This window comes from Astatotilapia calliptera, chromosome 2 (assembly GCF_964374335.1).
Source record: "Astatotilapia calliptera chromosome 2, fAstCal68.1, whole genome shotgun sequence".
Classification (NCBI taxonomy): Eukaryota; Metazoa; Chordata; class Actinopteri; order Cichliformes; family Cichlidae; genus Astatotilapia; species Astatotilapia calliptera.
In genome coordinates this window covers 13,704,653-13,710,249 of record NC_137423.1, presented here as the reverse complement: position 1 = coordinate 13,710,249, position 5,597 = coordinate 13,704,653, and the positions used below count along the sequence as shown (strand labels likewise).

The 5,597-nt window shown below is 40.6% G+C and overlaps 1 long non-coding RNA gene across 1 annotated transcript; it reads left to right on the top strand.

The window, feature by feature from the left end:
* The first annotated feature begins 801 nt into the window (after nucleotides 1-801).
* LOC145420481 (uncharacterized) lies at nucleotides 802-2,686 on the top strand. Its single transcript, XR_013901802.1, has 3 exons — nucleotides 802-1,307; nucleotides 1,589-1,655; nucleotides 1,823-2,686. It is a non-coding gene; the product is annotated as an uncharacterized LOC145420481 (long non-coding RNA).
* The last annotated feature ends 2,911 nt before the right edge of the window (nucleotides 2,687-5,597 follow it).

Genomic DNA, 5,597 nt, shown 5'->3' with positions numbered 1-5,597 from the left:
ATTGCCTCTCTGCGTTACTGGCAGAATCATTTGGAATTTGTTTTCTGCTTCTTTGTGCTGCAGCTCAGGCGGTGCTCACCCCCGCACGGCTGAATCATTTGGTCTGTTCCGTCTCTCCATTACAATTTATTAGCTGCTCTTTCACGTCACAACTTTGCAATCTTTCCCCAACTAGTGGCCAACAGCGCAGACGCCAAGCAAATAACAAACCAAATCCTGGTGATGGTCTAAGACATGTGAGAAATCATCCTTTCGCATAAATCAGAGCTGAAATCCTGCTTTCAAGTTTCACATGAGCCATAGATGCTGCCAGTAATGTTCAAATTATGAGTTATTGATTGTGTTTCCTCTTCATGTAGTCGACCATATGACTTAAATGCCAGCAGACTTCACCCACTATTTTATATTTCTACTAGTGCTGTCAATAGATTAAAAAAATTAACTAATTGATCTCACAATTTTCTTTAATTAATCACGATTAATCGCAATTACTTGATCAATAGCCTGGTTGCAATTACATTTTTTCAACTTTATATTTAAGCTAGTAACAGACATTTATGCAATATAATGAAGTAAATGCAGAATAAACAGAAAGAATGTTAAATACTTAAATTCAAAGAGAATTTGAATAGTTTTCTTCAGTCTTTTAACACAGATTCTCTCCTGTGAGATACAACTTTTAAAAAAACCTATATACTATTGGGTTAGTATACACCAATACATAATATTTATTAGTGCTGTCAAACAATTAAAATGTTTAATTAGATGCATCACTTTACTGTTACTGTGGATTAATTTTGATTAATCACGATTAAATATCATTCATTTTTATTATTTTTTTAGCTTTAGATCCTCCTGCGCCGATCGGTGTATCGGGCAACAAGAGAACACCATTGAACTCGGGTCAATCGCGGAGTAATCTAACTCGTTACTGAAAATTACTAATTATTAATTACTATTTGTAACCCTGGAGAGTTACTAAGGGTTTTGGTGTGTTATGAGTGATGTTAGTATTTTGAGTTCACTGTTAGGTTTTATTAAGTTAAATTATTTTGTTGAGAATTAATAAAATAGAAGATGTCTATAATGTCCTGATGGTCCTTGAAGTATACAGGGGGAAGTACCGCCTCCTGCCGTTCACTGCGTATCAGCTACGGATATCACGAGAGAGGGAGAGGAAGAAAAGTCAGTTTTTTCCAAGTGGAAAGCGTGGTTGCTTTTATTCAGTCAGATTGTACGGTGGAAATAAACTATCTGGAAATTGTCGTTAACCAGAAAGGAGTTTGTAACTGCTTGGATTCTTCTGGGTGAGTTAATTTGTTGTGAACAAGAATATTGTGAGTTTAAGCCACTAACGATGACATGCTAGCGGCTATAGCGGCTATTGCTAATAGCCATGTGGCTGTACATGTATGATTGTAAGGATTAAACTGTATGTTAGAGTTTGTTAGCTTCCTATGACGATGCATGTAGAGATTGTAAGCTATATGTATGCTGTAGATGTTGATATGTTCCTATATCAATCCTTAATTGTGTTCATTGTGAGGTGAATACAGTTTAAAGAAAATGGGGTTATGTTTCTTTGTAGTTGTGCTACAACGCTTCACCATCGCCATTTTGAAGCTCTAGGAGAGCCCATTTTATTGGTTACTTTGGTAAGAAGTTATCATTGTCTATGTTTTGGAATATTCTGTCGTTCTTTCTGTATACTGGAAAGGTAAAATGCAAATTTGTTAGTATGTATGAACGAAACATAAGAAATAATATATGTATAAATGACTAAATATAGATTTTTGAATGTTATTCTGACTGTGTTATACAGGTCAGGTTTTTTTACTTGGGAGTAAAGTTCAGTTATGATCCAGTCCAAAGATGGCGAGCCACCCCTCCAGGATCCTTGAGATGATTGTTTTAAGAAGAGAACTAAATTCTTTGGACGAACCGTGAACTGTACAAACTCTACTTAAGTGGTAGGACAGATTTGCACTTCATTCCTCCTTTGCACATCCTGCAAGGAGAATCCTCATTGCTGGACTCACACTTAAGGGTGTCGGCTGACACGAGAGAGAGACTGAGTCAAATCCCCCGGGGTTGTGTGTGTTTTGTTTATTATTTTCCGTGACTTGGGCCCAATTTTTCCTTTCATGTACTGTTATTGTCTTCAATGTATGTTTGCGAGATTCTTTAATTGCGAATACAAATTGATCAAACCAAGTTCTCAGAGCGTTTCATTAGTCATCCACTCTGCTCCAGTAGTCGAACCTCAGCAATTGGCCCAACACACAGGTAACCATTTAAATCTGTATCCCAAGTGTTGAAAGGGGTGTTACAGAAAATTGGCGAGCCAGCCAGGAGCAGGTGGCAGACTATTGATGCTTTGTTTTCATTTTTTTTCTCCTTTTTGGGCAAAAATTCTTATCTTCAGTCATTTTAACAGTAATTTGCCAAATTGGTGACATGGAAATAGTGACACGTGAGCTGGTAAAAATCCCTAACTCTGTCATGGTTGAAGGGTTAACCTGGACTGAGGTGGACAATGAAGTACAGAGCTATCTAGAGACTCATGGTTCTATTAACCGTGTCCTGCGTATAGATGAACCGAACTCAGAGTTCCATAACAATGCAATTGTTGAATTCACTTTTGGTACCGCGCTGCAAACGCTTGCTCCTTTGTTGCCATTTAAATACAAAAGCCCCACACGGCCTGATGTGACTTTCCACGTGTGTGCACTTGCTAGTGTCTATACACCTGTGGTTAGCCATAGTGCTACTGAGAGTTACATGTCTGAGTTGCAAAACATTACTAAGTTAACAGGGAAGTCATTTCAGTTTCTTTTGCAAGATGAACTAACTAAGTTGAGCTCTACAGTTGCAGCCACAGTAGAAAATGCCCCTGTGGACAGGAGTCCTCATGAGGGAAGTCAGGCACCTAATTTCAGCTCGGCATCATTACCGCAAGGTGCAATGCAATCTAGAACTGCTCCTGATACCACTATTCAGGGTGCTGCACTACGCTCAGCTCCAGAGATACAAAACTTGACCAAAGAGCAACATCCGAGAATACCACCAGTGACGGTGAGTTCATGCACAAATCTAAGCCCCAGTGATCTCAACCCACCTGAGATACAAAAGGTCGCTGTGGAGCATATTGTGCGAAATGAGGAGGCACCGCCACACCATTATGCTGCCTCACGCCTTCGAGTCTTTTCAGGCTGATTGCCGCGGCCAAATAATGAAACGGATTATGAGACCTGGTGCTCTAGTGTGGAACTTCTTTTAACAGACCCAGCATTGTCTGATTTAAGTCGCTCCAGGAAGATTGTTGACAGCTTGTTGCCCCCTGCTTCAGATTTCATTAGGCATCTTGATTCACAAGCTTTACCTTCTGCATATTTGCAGCTTCTTGACTCAGCTTATGGTGCTGTGGAGGATGGAGATGAGCTGTTTGCTAAGTTTATGGGTACTCTGCAGAATGCTGGTGAGAAACCATCAAACTACCTTCACAGACTCCAAGTTGTGCTTAACACCGCTACAAGGAGAGGAGGGGCCTCTGCTGATGAGTTTGATAAGCAGTTGTTGAAGCAGTTTTGTAGAGGCTGCTGGGATGACTCCTTAATAGCAGAGGTCCAGCTTGAACAAAAAATTAAAAACCCTCCTTATTTTGCTGAATTATTGCTCCTGTTGCGTACTGAGGAAGACAAGCATGCTAACAAGGCAGTACGTATGAAAAAGCACTTTGGTACTTCCAGACAACAGCCAGCCCCACCCAAACAGCATGTTTGGTCCCAACTGCAAACTGCCTGTGTTTGCTCTGAGTCTAAGGCTGTAGCAGAAACCAATCTCCTGAAGAAACAAGTTATTGAGTTACAGGCTCAAATGGCTCAGTTAACCCCCCACAGGAAAAGCAGGGGTAAGAAAGCAAACTCAAATGCAAAGGCAACTGTGCAGACCAATCCTGCTCCTGACCAGCCCTTGGCAGTGCCTGTTCCAGAGCACCAGCCACCTCCCAGGCCACGCCCGTGGTACTGCTTTCGGTGTGGAGAGGATGGCCATGTAGCCTTGAGATGCAGTAATGAGGCCAACCCCGTGCTAGTAGCAGCAAAAAGGAAGCAATTTCAAAGAAAACGGGAGGAGTGGGAGACACAGAATGGCTCTGTGGACCCACACCATTTAAACTGACAGCAACTCCTGTTATGGGACAGACAGGAGTTCAGTCTAACACTAGTCCCTCTACCTCCAAGCAAAAAGGCAAAAGACAGCCAAAAGGTCAGCCATGTGGGCTGCCACAGAGGTTAGTTGGAAGAAAATGCACTGCTGAAGTGTGTGTTGCAGAGCAAAGAGTAAACTGTCTTTTAGACTCTGGATCTCAAGTTACAACGATCCCATTGTCCTTCTATGAAAGCAACCTGAAGGACCAAGAAATTAAATCATTAGATGATTTGTTGGAGGTTGAAGGAGCTAATGGACAGCAAGTTCCATATTTTGGCTATGTGGAAATAGATATCACTTTTCCCAAAGAGTTTGTAGGAGAGGAGATTGAGATTCCTACTTTGGCCCTTGTGGTTCCAAACATGAGAGAAAATGTCCAAGAGCAAATTCTCATTGGCACCAATACACTAGATGTGTTGTACTCAAGTGTTGCTACTCACATGTATGAATGTGGCCTACCTGTCCAGTATGGCTATCGAGCAGTCCTCAAAGCCTTGGAGCTTAGGCACAGACAGCAACCAAATGGCAAGCTGGGCCAAGTAAAACTGTCTGGGGGGAAATCTGAGCCGATTCCTGCTGGACGGACTGTTGCTTTAGAAGGGGTAGCCCTTGTTGGGAGCTCACACTGCCTGTTGTGGCCATTTTTGTTGAATGTTTATAAAATGCAATTTGAATTCATTTTGTTTTTTCTTTAAAGGTGTAAGAATATTCTGACCTGGTTTTGTTATGTAAATTTGTAATTAATTTTATTGGAGAAGCTTTTGGAAAGTGATTGGTTTATTAGGTTATGGACCCTCCCATTAATCAAGAGATTAAGAGCACCCTGGATGGGTGTGGTAAAGAGCTTTTGTTTTTTGTTTGCCAAATGTCAGATGGGAAGACGGGAGGGTTAGAAAATGATTTTTTGACCACTTTTGAAGTTGTTAAAGCAAATTAAGTTAACTTTCGTTTAATTTTAAGTTTTAAGAAGTTATTTGGTTGATTTTTGTTTATAATTTTGCACGAAATAAACCACATATGATTTTTAAACAATGGAGTCAGAAGTACGTTCTAAAACAAACCTCCCGTTGCCACCCACGGCCTTTTCTTGGACTTTTTTGGTGTTTGGAAAGTAAAAGGCCGCGACATTTAAGTCAAAAAATCATTTTGACTCGCTTGGATGTCAACTTGGAAGATGGAAAAGCTTGCAAGATTGGACTTGGAAGACTGGATCTTCGCAGAATGGACTGAAAAAATGACGCAAAGTTCGTGAGTAAATGCGAAACTTTGTTTGGATCAACCGAGATGCTGAGCTGCAACTTGAAATATTTGTATTAAACAATTATCTTTTGGACCTTGTGAAACGAATTTTCTGGTTAAAATGGAGGAACAAGAGAGAGAGCTTTTTA